Genomic DNA, 20,473 nt, shown 5'->3' with positions numbered 1-20,473 from the left:
TCCTCATTTCCCCAGTCCCTCAACCTGCTTCCCTTCGAGCGCCTCCTTCCCCTGCCATTCAAGCCCCGGCTAGAAACCCGAGAATCACCTGAAATCATTCCCCCTCCCTCTCCTCCATCATCCAATTAAAGTTGACTGTCCTTTTCTCAAGTCGATGGATTCCCCTCCATGCGCCCTGCTACCACCTCAGCTCAGCCCTCCTGTGCCTGTCTGGCTCCCCATCACAGTCTCAGTGCCCGCACAGGGCCTGGCAGATGGCTGCTTCCAATGCCCGTGGAATCCGTGACTGAGAGGGTGAGCCGTTTAGTCCTTCCACGATGATCTCCCACCTCACCTCTGCACTCGCGCCAGCTTCCTCTTCACCTGGTACCCAACCTGAACTCCTTTCAGCCCCCTGTACGCCCCCCCACCAGAAGCCTCTTGTGCTCCTGTCTGAATGAGACGGCTCCTACGTGCCCAGCCTGTCCCCGCAGAGGACGTATCCCAGGCGCCGGGTCGCCTGTTTGTGTATCACTTGCTCTCTTACTGACGCTAAGCTCCGCAAAGCAGGGTCTGTGTTTTACTTATCATCGCATTCCCAGCACTAGGAGGAGGTGCTCCTTTAATGTTTATTGACTAAAGGAAGGTCTAGAAAAGCTGCCTCTGCGCCTAACCCCTTGCCACCCTCAGCTCTCCTCCAGTCCCCACACCCACCCATCCAATCCACCTAGAGTCTGGCACCAGTCACGGTGATGTGCAGTGGGGTCTCTGAGTCTCAGGACCAGCACCACATGGCAGTTGGTTGCCAGGAACTGGCATCACCCATTCGGGTTCTTGCCCGACATTGGGCCACTTGGAATAGAGGGTCCTGACCTGCACAGGAGGCTGTGCTTTAGTGTTTCTTGACCTCCCGGAGACTACCCACGGCTGTGCCCTCTTCTGACATTTTCTGGCGGGGTCTCTTAGGGTGTTTTGTGCTAGGCTGATCCCTTCACTGGGCTATGAACCCTCTGGGGGCAGGGTGACATCTAATTCATGTCTGGCAGCCCCCCCACCCTCGCCAACCCCACAGCACCCAGAACAAAGGCATTTTTGTACATAGTAGGTTCCCAGGAAATGGCAGGTGAGATTGATCAGAAGCTGGAGGGACTCAAGCTCTGGGAATTAGGATAACTGGAGAGAAGCCCTAAAGGTAAGGAGGGAGAGGGGAAAGGGGAAGCTATCCCTCACCAAGAGTGTGGACGGAGGTGGAGATGGTGTGAAGGGCCGTGGCAGGAATAGCAGGCACATGAAAGGAGGGAGATGGGAGAGCAGAATGCCCTGCTGCACAAGCCCATGGCCAGGCTTCCCGGGCAGGGGAGAGCCACAGACAGGTACATACTGGGAGCTGCGCATGCCCTCCTCCGGCCACAGGGGCCCTTGGTCCTTCTCTGCCCCCATGCCCCCAGGTGATGGAAAGCGCTTCTCACTCTTTTACAACAAGGTAAGAATCAGGTCGGTGAGTGCTTTATGTCCCCTCAGGAGAGGATGTGAACCAAGGGCTAGTTATCTTCATCACTATCAACCACCACCACCCTCCTCACCATTTTTCACGTCTGAATACACCTGCAGAGTTTACCTGGGTGCTCACCTTTACGATCTCATTCTGATAGTCACAGCTGCCTTATTTACACTTTATAGTTGCAGATCCAGAAGTTCAGAGAGGTTGAGGGGCAAGCCCAACGTCACAGAGCCGTTCTGGGGATGGGGGAGGGGGTGTGGGTTGAGAACCTTGCTCTGGAATTGCTCTTAGAAAGTGTCTGTAGGGGCACAGCCCAAGTCTGTGTGTCCTGATCCTCCCGTGTGCACCTGCATCTGTTCGTGCCTCTGCGTGTTGGGGTGCGTGCACAGTTCAGTGTGCACCTTTGTAGGTGTGCATGTGCAGAACTGTGCTGGGAGTGTGTGCGTGTGTGTGTGAATGCAGCCTGGGCGCATACACACGTGTGCATGCAGGCACTCCGCCCCCTTCTCAGATGTCTTGGCTGTGGGTTTGACAACTGAAACCCAGCTGCGCTCTGGCCGGGAAACATCCGCTGTGGAGACCTAGGAGGAGCTGACAGTCCCTAAAGAGGGGTTGCACATGCTGCCAGCAAGCGCTCCTGGCCCACTGCCTAATTCCCTGCAAATGCTCTTTAAATCTGTTTCTAATTTGGACTCTGCCTTCTCCTGTCCCCTCCCAGCCCTCCCCACTCCCCCAGCTTGCCTGAAACCAGTCAAATTATGCTGAATAATGGCTGCGGAGGGGGGAGTGTGCTAAAGGTCACCAGTGGGCTGTTGGAGGGTGTAATAATGTCACATTTTAATTTACACAGGGAATGGTGCAGGAATCAAAACCAATAAATTTGGGCTGTACTCGCAATTCCAGCCAACGGGAATTTCAGCAGGTCATGCCACTTCCAGGGAAGAAATCACTAACTGTCACACCCCACAGTCCACTGTGCTTGAGAAAACCCACGTTCTTAGGAGCAGATGCAAAATCCAGCATTTTCTGTCTGTGAGGGAACTTGTACTTGGAGACTTGCAGCATCAGCAAGAATCTCTCCAGTTGTCTGAGTATCACCCAGATGTTCTGGGTATTAAGATTCTAAAACAAAATACGTCTTCCATATTTTTTGCAGTCCTATGAGATACTCAGCACCAGGATGACCCAGATCCATGGGAAAGTGTATACAAAGCAGAGTGGGAAGAGTCGGAAAGCAGAGCTGTGTGTACATATTGATGGCAGCTTGAGAAGCTTATTTACATTCGAGAAAGGTGGGGAGGGGCTGTGGGGACATCTGTTGGAACTGTGTTCTGTGTTGAGGGGTTGGGGATGGGATCCGAGGTACGGTTTAATCATTAATGTGGACTTCATTAAAAAGAAAACATGCGGGTGCCTGGGTGGCTCAGTTGGTTAAGCGACTGCCTTCGGCTCAGGTCATGATCCTGGAGTCCTGGGATCGAGTCCCGCATCGGGCTCCCCGCTGAGCAGGGGGTCTGCTTCTCCCTCTGCCCTCTTCCCTCTCGTGCTCTCTGTCTCTCATTCTCTCTCTCTCAAATAAATAAATAAAATCTTAAAAAAAAAAAAAGAGAGAGAGAGAAAACATGCATTCTTTGAAGGACTTTGCGGGCCAGTGGAGGCCAGAGGGCGGGAGGTCTCGAGATGTTCACTTCCCCCTGTGTTACGTGACCAGGTAGGCCGGGAAGCCAGGAGCAGGACAAAGGCGCGGGCTTTCGGTGGCTGGGGAGATCTGGTGGAGAACGGCATCCCTCCCTCCAGCATCTTGAGAGTCTGCAACTGGCGTGCGCTCCGGGGGCCTGGCGGGCTGCCCGCCCCTCAGCTGGCTCTGCGACAGCAGGAAGGTGGGGTTTGCAGTCCTGGGGGCCACCGCCGGGAAGCCGTGAGGCTGTCAGGACTCTGGAGCACACGCTTCTCCATCTGGCTCGAGAGGAAGCAGGGGGGAAGGGAGGGCTGCCCTGGGTTGAATGATACCCCAAGGACTTCTGCTCCCCTTTCCCTGCCACACAGCAGACAACAGCCCCCCCCCCCCCCCGCCGGGATGCCTTGGGAAGAGCGGGGAGAACGGTCCCACACTTCTGTCCTGCCCCAGCGCCTGGCTCCTAGTACATCTCTTCTGTATCTTTTTCATTTTTAAACTGTTGCCGTTTATTTAGTTGTGTGTGATGCTAAGGACTTTGCATGTGTTCAAAACGGCACTTAATCCTCAGAACGCACCTGCCAGGTAAGTGTGGCAGAGATGGCCCATCGTCAGCTGGAAGTGCGTCCTTCCCTTTCTTTAGGTCCGAGTGTCTGCTGGGAACTCACTGTTTCTCCAGGGACCACATTCTCCAAGCCCCTTCAGTTGCAGCCGTAGCACTGGGTCCTGACCGGTGGCATGTGAACGGAAGTAAGTTGCTCCACACAAAGCCCGGCCCATGAGAACCTTCCCAGAAGCACCCTCCAAACCCTACCCCTTCCACCCCAGGGGCGGGAGGGGGGGACGGGACCACCCCCAGATGCCCTTGGAAGCCACAGATCTAAAATGGCTCCTGAATGCCTGTGTGCAGTATGTTCCCTGCCCAGTCCTGAGCAAGAAATAAACGTATATCCTATTGTTTCCAAGCCGTCATACGTTTGGGGGTCTGCCTGTTTTATCAGTCAACCTACCCTAAGTGACTAGGAATTTTCACTCCCACTTTGTAGACTTCTGAGGACACTGAAACTCCGAGAGGAAAAGAAATTGCCCAAGGTCACACATCCAGTAAACTGCAAGGTCACAATGCGAGTCTAGACCTCACTGGTCTCAAGGTCATGTGCGCCGTGTGAATTTCCCCCAGCGGGTTCCTCAGAACAGCCCCCACCACACCCCAGAACGTCCATGCTCAAGTAAGCTTGGGACATGCCAGCCTCCACAAAGTCAACGGGTTTCTTCACTGCAGCTCTTTTCAGGATGTTAGATGCTTATGACCACTGAGCATCGCCACGGGGTGCGGGGTCTTCCCCATTTGTGAGACCACAGGAACCTCTCCTCTATAGCGCTTCTCGTGAGACTCGCGTAAGTGGAAGACACTTTGGGAGGGGTTGACCTCCAGCATGCTGCCTGTTATGGGCTGAATTGTGTCCCCTCCACCTCCACTAAAAGAGATACTGCGAAATCTTAGCCCTCGGTACCTCGGAATGTGACCTTCCTTGGAAATAGGGTCTTTGCAGATTTAACCAAGTTAAGACGAGGTCGGTGGGCAGGCCCTAATTCAACACAACTGGTGTCCTTACAAGAGGGGAAATTCGGATACAGAGACACAGAGGCACGGCGGGGAGATGATGTGGAGACACAGAGATGCACGAGGAGGACACCATGCGAAGAAGGAGGATTGGGAAGATGCACCCACCAGCCAGAGAACACTGAGGGCTGCGGGCAAACACCAGAAGCCAGCAGAAGCAAGAAAGGATTCTCTCCTAGAGCCGTCGGAGGGGGCATGGCCCTGCCAACACCTTGACTTCAGGCTTCTAGCCCCCAAAATGGTGAGAGAACAAATTTCTGTTCTCTCAGTTTGTGGCACGTGAGTATGGGAGCCCTGGGAAATGAATACACGGCCCCTGGCAACTTTCAAGACCAAAGGCTCCTGGCACTGTGAGCCTACTGATAATCATGCAAATGACAGCCTGGGGTGGCTTCAGTTTGCCAAAACACAGAGAAAAAGAGCGGGGAGGGACAGGTAGCGGTGAAGAGCTTCAGCTCCCGTGCCCTGCTCTGCATCCCACTTGGACTGCTTGACCTCTCTGTGCACGGCTTGCTTTTCTGTCTGGACGATGGGGCTAACCAGGCTCACACTCACTTCATAGGTTGAAGGGAGGGTTAAATGAAGGAACACATCTAAAATACCTAGACTAGTACCTGGCTAGGTAGCTAGTACCTAGATAGCTAGTACCTGTTCCTTTAAAACTGTCCAGGCGGGATTTCAATCTCAGTTTCCTCAACTCTACAATAAAGAAAGTAATGCCTGCTGTTAAAAGAGGATTTCCAAGAAAGGTAAAATTACAACTCTCAAAACAGATAACAAACGAACACCTGTGAAAGATTTGCTTTAACTTACTATCGAATGAATTAGAGAGACGTCACAGTTGGTTCAAAGGAGAATCCATAAAACAGACACGTGTAGATCAGAAATCTTGAAATGCATTTTCAAGTGGACAGAACGAACTGACCTTGCTTGGACAAGGGAAGGTTGCCAAGCTCATCTGTGTGTCCACAGTCAGGAGCCCCTGGGGATCTTTCCATCCCCTACAACTTACAGGGCTGCAGAATGAACTCAGAGGTTAGAAGGCTATGCTCTAAACAACACATACTTTTTTCTTAGAGATACCCAGGAATCTTTCTTGCTTATTCCAGGTTTCCTGATTGTCTCTCACATGTTTATATGCACAGGATTGGAAAAAAGATCGATGACTATATGAAAAAAGCACGTTGCTGAGTAAGGTATGATTCTATTTTCATAAAAACAACAAGGGGTGTGTGTGTGTGTGTGTGTGTGTGTATGCCAAACACATGAGTGGGTGTGCATGTATAATGTGGATGAGATATCGACAAATCTCAGGAAGAATACACAGGACAGTAAATAATATCTACCTCTGAAGGGCAGGATTGGTGACATGGAGGGAGGTTTTTAAGAGTTACTTTCTAAACTTCGGCATTGTTCGAACAAAAACAAATACCTGCTCCACAGTGTATTGTGAATGAGGAATGTCTGAAGGAGAACTATGCCTGTGCTTGGTGTAACGCCAACATTCAAGAAATGGTAGGTTTCATTATGACTATTAATGCATATTCAAAGAGCCCAGCGCCTCCAGACCTGTTCTTGGAAGAAATCACGAAGAGGAACCACCACCATACAGGTGCCCGAGGATCTCTCCCTTTGAGAGAAGCTAGTTTTGAAATCCTGGACTAATGTCTTGGGCCCCATTTGCATACCCCTTACCCCCTGGAGATCGGAGGAAGTCTCCTTCCTGAGTTACAGACTTGGGGTGGCTCCTGTCTGCTCTATTCCCCTAGCCCTGCTGGCAGCCCCATGCTCAGGCACACCCAATATTTAGCCCTGACAAGCTCCGTGACCACAGGAGGGAGGCCTGGCTGGCCAAACTCTACCTGGAAGGGTTGCCTTTCAGCCCAGGCTGGGGCTATGAACCATCTGCTAGCTCCATATGAGTGTGGTTAGCCTCCCTCAGCCAGAGAAAGAGGATGCTGGTCACAACATGCAGAGACAAAATCGAGCTTCTGATGACGTAAAGCTGAATATCTAATCTTAGCCTCTGACTCATCCCCAAAGGGCAACCTTGGTACATCGGAGAGGACGTGGGATGGAGTCACACGCCTGACCCTGGTGTAGGTTTGGCCATTAACTGCCTTCATCACCATGGACTGAGCCTTAGTTTTCCCATCTGCCCAATGGGAATAAGCCTAGTATTTCTCTCCAAGGGCTACGGTGAAGCTCCAATGAGGTGGTGTCTATGAAGGTGCTTTGTGAGGAGTGGAGTTCTGTGGAGATTTAATTTTGGCTGATGCGGTGAGATGCTTCAGGATGGTTAACATGCAATAGTAATAGCAAGGGTTGTACAGCACATACCGTGGGACTCAGGCCGTGTAGTATGTGAATATCCATTGCCCAGCTTTATTGATTTTTCAGACTCCCGGCCAATTTGTTTTCTCTTGATCCCCTCCACTCCCTGGATTCTTCTGAAGCAAAGCCCAGACATCACGTGCACATGCATTTTATCTTGTATTTCCACAAGACAAAGATTTTTCCAAAAACATTAACCGTGAAACCATTAGGTCACCTCAAACTTTTCAACAGTAATTCAATAATCCTTCATATAATCGACTATTCAGTCAGTGTTTCTACTTCCCTGGTTATCTTATGGATGAAAAAAATTTTCTTATTTGAATTGGGATACAAATAAGTTTCATACATTATAATCGGTTGATAGGTATCTTAAGATTGTTTTAATCCACAGATTCCCTCCTCTACTTTTTCCTTGCATTTTGTTTGTCGTTGCTGTTTGAAGAAACTAAGTTACTTGCCTATAGCGTTCGCCACAGTATGGATCTTACTGGATGCAGTCCTATAGTTTGCTTATGGTTGTGATTGCTCTGTCCCCTAGATTTTCTGTATATTGGAGTTACATCTAGAGGGCTGCCCAGAGTCAATCTTTTGGCTGTTTTAGCAAGTAAACTTCCTAGGTGGTGTGCTGGTACCGTGCCCACCCCCCCACCCAGCTCCCCAGTTACTGGTCTCTCTTCTTCCCAGGATCCAGGATGCCATTTTGAAAGAACGTGTGCGGGTAGTAAGGACGCTAGGATCCAGTGGGGCAAAGCTGAAAAGGAAATGGCTCAAGAGAAACTCCCAGAAAACTTGAGGTCTTTAGCTGTACCCACTGTTTACTTAGGAGGACCCCTCCTCCTCATAACAAACATCACTTCTTGAGTGTTTACAATATGCCAGGTACTGTTCTCACTGCTTTTAGTGTAACAACTTGTTTATTCTTCTTAACCCTATGCGGTCAATACTAATAGGTATTCTAGTTGAGAAAAGGGGGAACCAGACCCAGAGAGATGAAATCACTTTCCCCAATCTCCCCGCAGTGTTTGTCAGAGAACACAGTCTTGTTCTTGTCCAGTCCTTGACTTAGGGGCTTTCCAGACCTAGATCACCAGCATGCTTTGAAATGCTGCCATCTCCCTCTGACTGACCCTTCGTGATCTCAAAATAATGCATCAGCTACAAATTCTTCTTTTATCTTTCAGGGAGTTTGCCTCTGGGACAGCCACTCATATCCAGATCCCTCATCTCAAGGTCCCCTTGTAGACATAAGAATTATGCTTTCTTGCCAGACAATACTTTGCAAGCTAGATTCACAAATGTGGCCCATCTGCCTGGAACCCTCAGCCTTCTGGAAAACGATTGCTGCTTGCCTTTCTCTTGGTGCTAGAGAACCACAATAATGCTTTCCTATGCGGGCAAGCTGTAGGGACTGTTCAGTTTGACCGCTTTACAAAATACTCACTCTTCACCCCACCCGATCAAACCAATTTCTTCTTCCGCAGGTCCTAGAGTTGGAGCTCTTCCTACCTAGCTCTGGGTCTGTGGCGGAAGCCATGGATCTCTCTCTGTTTCCCCTGCAGAACAGGGATGATGATCTTTGTATTTTCAAGAGATGTCGCTGGTTTAAGACTCCTCCTCAGAAAAAGGGAACTAATAAATATCACGTGAAAACTTCGAGAACCAAACCTCAAAGCTCTACAGTGAACCAAACCTTTCTGCTCCAAGACCGTGGAGCAGGTTGGAGTGGGGTGGGGGTGGGGAGGAGATGGGGAGAGTGACAATAGCCGGCAGTGGCAGGAGTAGCTACGTAATTCGCAGGGTTACTGCAAAATGAACACAGCGGGCTCCCTTGTTCAAAAATTAGCAAGAGCTTCAACACAGTGACAACAGAGCATTAAACAAAACATGGGGCCCTTCTAAGTTGGTCCTCAGTGGTACTTTCGGATGCCTCCAAAACAATTCTAGAAATGATGTGATGTTGGGGTGCCTGGGTGGCTCAGTCAGTTAAGCGTCCTGGGATCGAGTCCCACATTGGGCTCCCTGCCCGGTGGGAAGCTTGCTTCTCCCTCTCCCACTCCCCCTGCTGGTGTTCCCTCTCTCGCTGTGCCTCTCTCTGTCAAATAAATAAATAAAATTTTTTTTTTTTTTTTTAAAGAAAGAAATGGTGTGATGTTTGTAAAATGAGACCAGCTAGGCTGGGTTGTATGTGCTGTTTCTCTTAATATTGGCTCAACTAACTCTGAATTGTGGGATACTCCAGACAGAGGTAGAGTCGGGATAAACAGCGAGTATCCGGGGGTAAGCCAGGGCGTCTAAAGACCACAGTGTGGCAGAATGAAGGGGCAGGGGCAAGTAGAGCGTGCAAAAGCACATTTATTGACTTACATGTACAAACCATAGGAATAGAGGCCTCATAAAACTTCCTGGCCCATGCAAGATGGAGAAAAGTTAGGGTAAGGAAGCACTATCCAGGGTTGGGTTCCAGAAGGTTGAGACACAGTGCCTTTGATTCTTTGTGAAAAACAGCAATGTGAGGAGAAACATTTGGCAGATGTTTATCAAAATAAAAGAAGTCTCGAAATGTGAAATGACAGGTGCAGATAAGAGTTATTTGAGGAGAACCCAGGGCGGAATGGAATGCTCCCCCTTTAGAGGAGAAGTTGGCCCCTCCATGGACAGGCCATACCCAAAAACTGGCGCAGGAATGTCGGGAGTTGGCATACCGGGCAGTTTTTCACCAGCTATCGCCACAGGATCTCAGAGACTTCCTTCAGAAAAGCGAGGGATAAGAATCCACATTGCACAACCCAGGGGCACTGTTCACATCTGGGCTACTGGGGAGGTACGCTCCAGGATGTCGTCCACATGCACTATCCCCAGGGCCAATATCCCCAGAGGTGTACGATGTGGTTTGGCATTTTTCTCCTTTTTTCCTTTTCTCCTTTGAGGTTGCTGGGGCATTCTCCACAACAGTGACTGTCCCACCAGTGGTCAGGGGGCTCCTCCGTGGGAATGGTCTGGCCTTCCTGCTATGGCTAGGCCTAGGCTGATGAGGGACATTCTGTGTCCTTTTTTCTGTTTCCCCATGCAGCACCCCAGTGAGTTCCCATTAGGGGATGAAATCAACCTGGAGCAAAACCACTCCAACTCTAGAAAGCAACACTCGGTCTTCCCGAAAAGCTCCTTATTCTAGCTCTAATGCTCATTTAATCCTTAAGTCTGGCTGTCTTTTTCCGGGCCTGATGGTAATTCACTATGGTGGTAAATGAAAGGACTGCAGCGATTGACAGGATCTGTAGCCAAACTTCCCGAGTTCAAATCCCACGTCTGTCAGGACTAGCTGTGCGAACTTCAGCAAGCTACCCAACCTCTCTGTGCCTCAGTTTCCTCATCTGTAAAATGGGGATAATATTATGGGTGGTTCGGAGAGTTATGAGTTAATATAAGAGAAGTCCTTCTATCGTGTGATTCAGTGTTGTTATTATTAAATGAGCAATATGATTCATTAAATAATTAAGTACATTTATTATTAAATAAAAAAGATGACTTCACCAGTTTCTCAATAACAGCACTGGTACCTTATGTGGGGTAATTTTTTGGTTTGTGACTAAAATGTTGAGTATTCCTACCTCCAAGCAGCTTCCCAATTGACTCAAAAGTCATTATCCCTTGTTTCCAGATGAGCAGATTCTTTCTTGCTTTGAAAGCAAAATGAAAAGGAAAGACCTGATTTCTTTTGTGGCGTTGGATGCTTTCCAGAACCTTATGGCCATGCTTTAAATTGATGAATGGCTGAATTGCCAGTGGAGACCCTGACTGGTGGGGACCGCTGGGATGTTAAAATAAAATGATAGAAAATGAAGACAATTCAGCTTGAGTTTCCACAGGGGCATTTGATCCGACCAGAATTCTTTCCAGAGCAAATGAGACCAGAGTGAGCCAACACCTGTAACAACATCGTTGGTGTCACGGCCTGAAGGGCTGCCACCCCCAGATGGAAAAGGAAATAAATAGTCAGGGGAGGGCAGACAAAGGAAAGATGCTGGCCTGGGGACTGAATCGCTTCATGCCACTTTCGAAATGACAATGGGTTAAAAAAAAAAAATTGAGCACAGCGTAAAACAGGAACAGAAGAGGCTCCCTGCCTGTGAAGAGGCTGCCCCCGCCCTCGGTCAGCCAGGCCTGGACTCATCTGTGTGGGAGCTGTGTGTGGCCCACCGAGTCTGTCCTCGGTCTTGTCCCTCTCCCTCGGGACAGGCTGCGCTCTGCTCTCTTTGCAGAAGCGAAAACTTTGACACTTTAACTATCTACCACAGGTAGGAACTTTTAAAGAATTAATTTTATTATAAAAATAATACGTGCTCTTTGAAACAAGCTTAGGAAATATAGAAAAGTAGAAAAAAGGAGGAGCAGTTCTTCAAAACTCACTACCTATTGCCAACATTTGTTCAAAGCTTGCTGTGTTTTCCTCCAGACCTAAAAAAAAGCCAGAGAGGTACGATTGAAAAAAATACATAGCTGTGATTATATCGTACTTAATAGGATTTCATAATAATTCTATATGATCCATGCTGCTCCATGGATCAGTGTTTCGTGCCTTGTTATGGCCAATCATCTCCCACTGTACAGATGCATCACATGTTGTGTATTATTTCATCAGTTGATTTGCGGTATTTCTACTTTTTTGGCCATTATGAGTAATGCTGCTGTGAACATTCTTGGACAAAGTTTTTGGGTGGATACATACTTTAGATAATCTCGGGGATATATCTCCGAGTGAAGTTGCTGGGTCCTATGCTAACTCTATATTTAACTTTTTGAGGAACTACCACACTGTTTTTCGAACCATCTGTACCATTTTACATTCTCATCATCGGTGTATGAAATTTCTAATTGCTTTACATCTTTGTCAACACTTACCATTTTCTGCTTGTTGTCTGTTTTTTAATAGCCATCCTACTAAGTGTGGAGCATCTTCTCATGTGCTTATGGGCTATTCGTATATTTATCTGCTTTGAAGAAATACCTCTTCAAATTCGTTCCCTATTTTAAAATTGTGTTGTTTTTCTTTCTATTGTTAGGTTGTAAGAATTCTTTCATATTCTGGATATAAATTCTCTACCAGGGGTGCCTGGGTGGCTCAGTCGTTAAGTGTCGGCCTTCGGCTCAGGTCATGATCCCAGGGTCCTGGGATCGAGCCCTTCATCGGGCTCCCTCCTCAGCGGGGAGCCTGCTTCTCCCTCTCCCACTCCCCCTGCTTGTGTTCGCTCTCTCGCTGTGTCTCTCTCTGTCAAAAAAAAAAAAAAAAATTCTCTACCAAATATATGCAGAAAAATTCAAATATCTTCTCCCACTCTGTATGTTGCCTTTTCATTTTCTCTATAGCATCCTTTGATGCACAAAAGTTTTAAATTTTGATGAAGTCCAATTTAGCTATTTTTGCTCTGGTTATGTGTTTTTTGGTATCATATCTAAGACTCCACTGCCTATGCCAAGGTTGCAAAGATCTACACCTTTGTTTTCTTCTAGGAGTTTCATAATTTTACTTCCTATATTTAGGTCTCAGAGTCTGTATTCCATGGAAACACCTAGGGTTGTTTTCTAGAAGAGAATTTGCCAAGTTAAATGGTAGGGAAGCTTTGATGTGTCTGGATGTATATTGCCAAATTGCTTTCCGAAGTGGCTGTACCAATATATTGCTCATTAACAAGTAGGAGAGAGCCCATTTCATTGTGCACTGTAAAGCTTTGTTAACGTCCCTATTGATCTTGTTCAACGAGATATAACCACATTCCAGCTGTCCTCCCCCCAACATTCACCCTTTTCTGACCAATATTTTTTAGGTGTTAAGATAGTCAGCAATAAGCAGAGTTTTTAATGTTGCTATCATCAATGTAATTGACTAAAAATTGAGATGGTCATGCAATGATTTATCTAATTGTTGAAAATAAACACCACTGAGCATCTGCTCTGTGCAAAGTGTTGTAGAGGGCAGGGGAGTAAGAGGAGGGGAAGAGGGTATAAAGATGAACAATACAAACCCCCATTGTGCCCAGGAAAACTGCCTGTGTTAGTGAGGAGCCCTCGTATAGCCATCTACCCTAGGGCTCCTCCAAACAGCTCTGGGGTTAGGCAGACACAATGTCATCTCTACTTCAATGATGACGAAATCAGCTCACAGGTAAAATGACTTGCCTAAGGTCATGTGGCTAATGAGGCAAAAAGTAAGTCCACTGCTATTTATTGAATACTCACTGTGTGCCAGGCACTGGTCTGGAGATATGTAGCAGTGATGAATGGGGAGCTTGCATTCTGGTTGAGGGGAGACAGATAAAAACAGGTCAACAAATAAATTAAAAAACTTCATGGGGATGGGCAGAGGGATATAGCTTTATCTGGTGTATGAGTCAGGGTTCTCCCAAGAAACAGAATCACTATCTATCTATCTATCTTTCTATACATAATACTTATTATAGGAAATTGGCTCACAAGAATATGGAGGCTGAGGGTACCTGGGTGGCTCAGTCGGTTGGGCATCTGCCTTTGGCTTGGGTCATGGTCCTAGGATCCTGGGATTTAGTCCTGTGTTGGGCTCCCTGCTCAGTGAGGAGTCTTGCTTCTCCCTCTCCCTCTGCCCCCTCCCCCCTGCTGTGTGCTGTCTGTCTCTCTCTCGAATAAATTAATAAAATCTTAAAAAAAAATAAAGAATATGGAAGCTGAAAAGTCCCAAGATCTGTCGTTGGCAAGAGTTCCAGTCAGAGTCCCAAGACCTGAGAACAAGGAGAATCGGTAGCGTCAGTTCCTGCCTGAAAGCTGGCAGTTCAAAATCCAAAAAGAGCTGACGTTTCAGTTTGAGTCCAAAGGCTAGAAAAGTCTGATAGATCAGCTCAAGCAGTCAGGCAGGAGGAAATTCCCCCTTACCTGAGGGAAGTTCAGACGTTTTGTTCTATTTAGGCCTTCAACTGATTGGATAAGGGCCCACGCCCCACACACGAGGGAGGGCACTCTGCTTTACTCAGTCAACCACTCCAAGTGTTCATCTCATCACAAACACACCCAGAATAATGTCTGACCAAATATCTGGGCATCCTGTAGCCTAGTCAAGTTGACACATAAAATGAACTATCACAAGAGGGTTGTGAAGGCCTCACTGAGGTGACATTTGGGCTAAGGGTAACATTGGGGAAGAGCTTTCATGATAGAGGGAATAAGAAGTTCTAGGGCAAGAACAATCCTGAATATTCCAGGAATGGCAAAAAGATCAGTGTGGTTGGAAGGAGATGATTAGTAGGAGGGGAAGCTGGAAAGGGGAGCAGGGCCAGATGGTGTGCGGTTTGTAGACCATCATGAGGTGTTTGGGTGTTTGGATTTTATTCTAAGTGGGAAGGCACTGCAGTGATAGAAAGAACATGGTGATGAAATGAAAAGATACAAAGTGTGTGTGTGTGTGTGTGTGTGTGTACTGGGCAGGGAGACCAGCTTCAAGGTCAGGATGATAGCAGTTTGAACTAGGACGGTGGTTGTAAAGGTGATGGTCAGAGGTTGGATGTATTTTGGAAGCAGAGTTTATAGAACTTGTTGGTGGATTCAATGCGGGACCCAAAGATAATAGATGAATCAAATATGTGCCTAGATTTCAGTGTGAGCAACTGGATGGATGGTGGTGCCATTTATCAAGGTGGGGTATGTCTGCTGGGGCTTTGGGGGTAAGGAGTGAAGTTTTAGAGAAAACCAGAAGTTCCCTTTTGGCCTCATTAAGTTTGAATTTGTTACCCCTAGAGCGCAGGCCCTCCGACCAGGAATGTTGTTTCCCCTACGATGCCACACTCTCCATCCAGTCCAAATGTATTTATTGAGCACCTCTGTGCAAAGCTCTGTTCTAGATGCTGAAGAAATAGTGCTAATCAAGCCAGACACAGCAGGGGTATGACTGCCGGCAGGGCCAGACTTCAGAACCAGCAACTCTTCACTGAGGCTCTGCCCTGTGCTGGGCACTGTGTAGAATACAGCATGAATCAGACACATTTCCATCTCACCAAATGCTTTCAACTTAATTGGATAATTCGGGCAGGAGATAAATAACAACGGGCCATAAATTAGTTCAAAATATATTTATTGAGTGCCTGCTCTCCTCCAGGCACTGAGCTAACCATCCTACCTGCTGGGAGTACAAAGATGATTTAAACTGCAGTCCTGTTCCCCAAAAGCTCATCTTCAAGTGGAGAAGACAACTTCAAGCAGAGGAAAGATGAAATGACTTTAGCCCATTGTGGTCAGTGCAGGGCAATCTGAAAGCACCACTGTGCTCAGCGGAGGCTCTTATCCTGCAGTGAGGGGCTACCCAGAAGAGGCACTAACTCTGCTGAGTCCTGAAGCATAAGGCAGACCAAGGAAGAAGGAAAGCATTCCCTAAAGGGAGAGTGCACAAACACCACAGTGAGCCGCCTCAGTTTTCAGCAGAGAAGTGAATGGCTGTGCTTATATTTTATAGCTTCACATATGTAGAGAACTGGCGGTTGAAATGGGGGGCGATGGAGGGGAAGAGAGGGGACTGCCAGCCAGGAGGATGTGGCTAAGGATGAGGTCTAAGAGAAAAAAGGTGGGAGCCTGATATGACTGACAGGAGGCGTCCCCCATCCTACAGACTGGGTAGTGAGGGCAATTTTCTCCAGGGAGGGGCACTGAGAAAGGCTGAAAAGGGGGCTTGGGGGTGGACTTGGACCTAGAGCAGATCAGGAGGCTGGCTGGCTGGCTGAGAGAGGGTTCAGGGAGGACGTGCTCTGTGGTAACAACCAACAGGAACTTCCCTTCACTGCTTAGCATTTCAGGACAGGTAATCTTCAGGGCATGCTGGGGGTGAGGCACACACCCCATTTCAAAGACAAGGAAATGAAGGGTCAGGGAGGCTGAGCGACATGCCTAAGGTGAGACACCGCACAGTGGTGTGGGTCTTCATTCTGTCCTGTATCTGCCCTGGTGTCCCGGGTTAGAACTGAGACGACAGCCATCCCGGGAGGTACTCAGGCTCTCCACCTGCGGACACCAAGGGACCAGGCTGGGCGGGGGTGGGGTGGGCTGGGGGGATGGTGGGGGGGTGGGGGGTGGGCAGGACTCCGGAGGGCCTGACTCCGCCTCTTCCCGCAGCAGCCCCTCCCCGCGTGGAGGGCGGGGCTGCCCTGAGCTCCCCGGAGACTTGCCTCCTGCCTCCCCTGACCCCGCGGGCCTGACAGCCGTCGAGCTCATCACCTCTGAGATCACAGAGACTGGGAAGTAGACACTAGCGCTGGTGAGCGGAGGAAACACACAGAAGAGCAATTAAAGCGGCGCGGGGCGGCCAGCTTGCCTTTAATGGCTTGCAGCTGCACCAAGCGCCGCCTCCCCCTTCGGGCCCTGCCCCGCTGCTGGGGCGGCCTGTCTGTGTTTCGCATCCCCACCAATTAGATCCCCATGTGTGCTACAGGCGTGAAAAAAATAGAAAGTGAATAATCCTTCATTCTCTGCAGGGCGAGCAGCTTTGATCCTCTGGCGCGGTGGCCCCGTTCCGTCAGAAAGTGCATCCCTTCTCAGTCCCCCTCCCCCCCTTTTTAAACCCAGTTTCCTTGTCTCAAAATGACATTAACCTCCACCCAGAGACCTGTGAAATGACCACAATTTACCTTCAGCCTCTTCTGATCAAAGCTGGGTTGGGTTTTTTTCTTCATCTCTCTTTCAGACTTTGGCTACACAGCCCCTCCTCTCTCACATTGGTTTGCTGCCAATGTTTCCAGGCTGAAATCAAAAGGCATAGTCTATTAATATCAGGCTTCTGCAACAAGGCCACCATTGTCTGCTTCATTTCCGAGTACCTACGGTCTTCTGGTGAGAGAGAGGGCGAGAGATGGTGAGCGTGTGTGTTTAGATAAGCACTTTAAAACTGAGGAGGAAGAGAAGGAGTTAATCCTGGTTTATTTCAAATGTATGATAAATCTACCAGTGACTCTGGCTTGGGGCTTTAAATAGGGATCGTTTGTCTTATTTTGAAAGCATGAAGGTCTTGGAGTGGTATTTGGTAGGGGGGCCTATTTTAATGCCATGGAAACCCCGGTGGTGAAGCTGCTGGTGGTGGTGTGGGGCTACTGGTGCTGAAGGAGGTGGAGGACGAAGGGCAGTTGGGGCGGTGGGGATGGTGGTGTCACTGTGGAGGGGGTGTGGGAGGGGTGGGAGAGCGGGATGTAGGGAAGAAATGGAGGAAGTCGGGGTGGAGGTGGTGGTGGTGGGAAGGAGATGGGGGGGCTGGAGGGGTAGTGCTGGTGGTGGAGGAGGAAGTGAAGAAGGACCCAGAAAGGTGGGGGTGGGGTGGAGGAAGTGGAAGGAGGACATGGAGGGGATGGGGCAGCCATGGTAGTCGTGGGACTGATGACGTCAGAGTTACCGGAAACTGGAACAAGCTACTGTCCATGCTTCCTTCACCCTATCCCAGCAGCTCCCACAAAGCTGGGGAGGATCAGAAGTGTAGCCTAGGAATCCCCAGTTTCACCCAGGGGTACGCCAATCCTTGCCTCCTGGGTCACTGGGCAGGTTTTGGGTGGTGCTCACTCACAGCTGAGGCCTGTTTGGGGGACCCTTGTTGGAAAGAGCTCTCCCTGGGTCAGTATCTCGTAGACATAGATCCATATCATCTGAGTCCATTAGGAAAATCCACTGCAGTGTAACGTTTCTGGGGGGTGGGGAGCGAGTGGAGTGGGAGAAGCAGTAGGGGGGAGATCACCTGGATTATCGAAATCCAACATGTTTTGAGCTCTTGAGTGAACTGCATGGTTCAGTAACAAAAGCAAACTGGGGTTCTGTGGCCTGAGTTTTAGCCCTGCTCTTGCTAGCTGTGTGGCCTTGAATGGGCCTCTTTTCTTCTCTGTTTGCCAGTCTATCATGGTGTGAAATGAGGTTATTGAATCAGAAGAGCTCAACCAGCTCTGACGCTTTGTTTCTATTTTGGAGAAATTAATGCAAACATTAGAGCTTTGCTTGAATTCCATCCTGATGGAATGGAACTTTTGAGGATGGAATCTTATTTTCCATGTCTTCCAGCTGGTCCTTTTCTGACAAGCAGAGTGGTCCTTAATTTACCTTTGTCAGCCTTGGGTAAATGGGTGGGCCATACCACCCAGGGCCCATAACCCTCAAGCCATGGCTAGAACCAAACTCGGATCAAAGTCAGACTGATTTTTTCTCACACTTGTCTTAGAAAAAAGTCCCAAGTTTTGGTAAAAGGGCTCCAAAGCAAGCTCCTGCCTGTGAATGTAGGTTGACAGTGGTGAGAAATGCCAGGCAAGCCCCAGAATAAAGCCAGACTATCCCGAGACCAGAGTAAGCCACTGATACTGGTCTAGAAAAGCTGGCAGAATAAGGAGCAAGGGAGGGCGCGGGGTAGGAAAGGCAATTCAGGAGTGAATTCTCTGCTGCTGCTGAGTCAGGACAGTTGCTGGTGGTAAACTTTTCCACTGAACGGGACGTGGTGGGGTGTGGTGGGAACACTGAATTATTAGGCCACTTACTTCTGAGGCTTTAAGTACATTGCTTCCCCTCTCCAGACCTCGATTTCCCCATCCCCTTTGTAATGAGATGGTAATTATACCAGCTCCTGTGTTGTTCTGAGCCTAAGAGCTCTTTGCGAATTGCTCAATATTCTATACATGTTAAAGGATTTTTATTCCTATAGTTACCCCTGACTTGGTTGGATGAGGCAGGTAGGAGGAAAGGTGAGCTGGGTGGGAGCTCTCCTGACACACCTGAGCAGCCTGCAGCCATTGCTGATTTAATTACGGATTTCCAAATGGGAGAGTACCACTTAGGGCACCTGTAATTGAAATATTCTCTGAGGTGCACCACATTTGAATGCCTCAAAAGATATAATTAGGCAATTGAAGAGCCAGGCCCTGAAAGGAGGAGACCCAACATTTCCTGAGTATTGACTACATGTCAGGATGGGTACTTTAAACACATGATCGCGGTTAATTCTTGTAAGGTAGAGATTATTATCCTTATTTTATGGATGAGGAACCTGAGACTTAGAGAGATTAAGTAACACCCCCAAGGTCACAGAACTGAATGTATATTCACACCCAGGTCTGTCTGTCTGTGTAGGTCTCCATTATAGCATGTTGACATCTTACCAAAACAAGTTGAAATCTTTCTCCTGATTTTTAAACATGGCAAAAATGGCCTGCCTGACTCTGGATCGTTGGAGTTGACACCCGTTTCTCAAAGCCAGTTCTCCTGACCAGGATCAACCACCAGGGAGGGTAGTAGAAACAGTGTGAGGGAAACCTTGAGTACTATTACCCAGCATTAATTCTAGTTCCCTCAAAAAGGGGAATCTAAAGGTGCTTCCAAGAAAGAAAGAAAGAAAGAAAGAAAGAAAGAAAGAAAGAAAGAAAGAAAGAAAGAAAGAAAGAAAGGAAGGAGGAAACTCACAGGGGGAGGGAATTTTATTATTCTTGGTTTTGTTTGAAGGCAGGGATGGAATTGCTCAAAAGCTCTGTCAATGACACACAGTGATGGTGTCTGGGTGGTTGGTGCTGGTTCAGATACTCAGGATATAGCAACCTCGGGAGCTTAGTGAAGGGGCAAAAACATCCCTTCCATCTCTTAGATAATTTAGATTCAGAGTGACAACACTATGTCATATTGAAAAGGGTATGTGATGTTCAGGAGCTTCTGCTTAGAGATGGAGATGGAAAGAGAGATACAAGGGGATGGAGGCACATGTCAGAGTGAGTTGTTCCAGCCTGTTGAAATGCTCCTCTGCCCTCTCTTCCCCATTTCGATCCTTCTCCTCTTCTAGGGCATGGTTTGTTTGTTTGTTTGTTTGTTTGTTTTAAGTAAGCTCTATGCCCAGCAGGGGGCTTGAACTCACAACCCAGAGATCAAGAGTCACATATTCTACTGACTGAGCCAGCCAGGCATCCCATCATCTTTCAGGTCTTAGTTTAAATGTCACCTCCTCAGGGATGCCTTCTCAGATGATCAGATCCAGAGGCTGTGTCTCATAGCAGACTGTCCTTTCCCTTCATAGGTACACTAGTCACAATTTGTAACGATACGTCTAGTCATTTACCTGTGTGACGTGTGTGTCCACACCATCCTGTTGGATCCACGAAGATAGACACTGCCAAGATGGGTTGTTTCTTTACCACATTTTATTGAGTGCCTAGCACATGGCAGAATGAAGAGATATGTGAGAGGAAAAAGGAATTGTGCTTGAGGGGGTGAGCTCCATGGGAACATCTAAGTATACAGAGGGAAGAGAAGACCCAATTTTATTTTATTTTTTAAAAAAGATTTTAAAAATTTATTTATTTGAGAGAGAGAAAGAGCACACACCAGTGGGGGCGGGGGGCAG

This window comes from Mirounga leonina, unplaced genomic scaffold (genome assembly GCF_011800145.1).
Source record: "Mirounga leonina isolate KUSES-001 unplaced genomic scaffold, KU_Mleo_1.0 Mir_115, whole genome shotgun sequence".
NCBI lineage: Eukaryota > Metazoa > Chordata > Mammalia > Carnivora > Phocidae > Mirounga > Mirounga leonina.
Note: the sequence above shows the minus strand (reverse complement) of the source record.